Source organism: Arachis ipaensis, chromosome B05, assembly GCF_000816755.2.
Source record: "Arachis ipaensis cultivar K30076 chromosome B05, Araip1.1, whole genome shotgun sequence".
Classification (NCBI taxonomy): Eukaryota; Viridiplantae; Streptophyta; class Magnoliopsida; order Fabales; family Fabaceae; genus Arachis; species Arachis ipaensis.
Window position 1 is genome coordinate 148,207,368 of NC_029789.2, and position 213 is coordinate 148,207,580.

Here is a 213-nt window from a genome sequence, read left to right on the forward strand (position 1 = left end):
AATTTTTAAAAAATAAAAAAAGTTATACTAAACAAAAATATAAGAACTATTTCGCTATAGAATTAATTACTTTTACGAGATTGTAAGGGCATAAAAATGGAAATCTCCAAATCACTTATACGGTTGCCTTCGAGTTAAATAATAGGGTTGTACCTATAAAGAATTTCGGTGATCAAATTAGCAGAGGGTCCATAAAAAATAAAGATTAAGCTT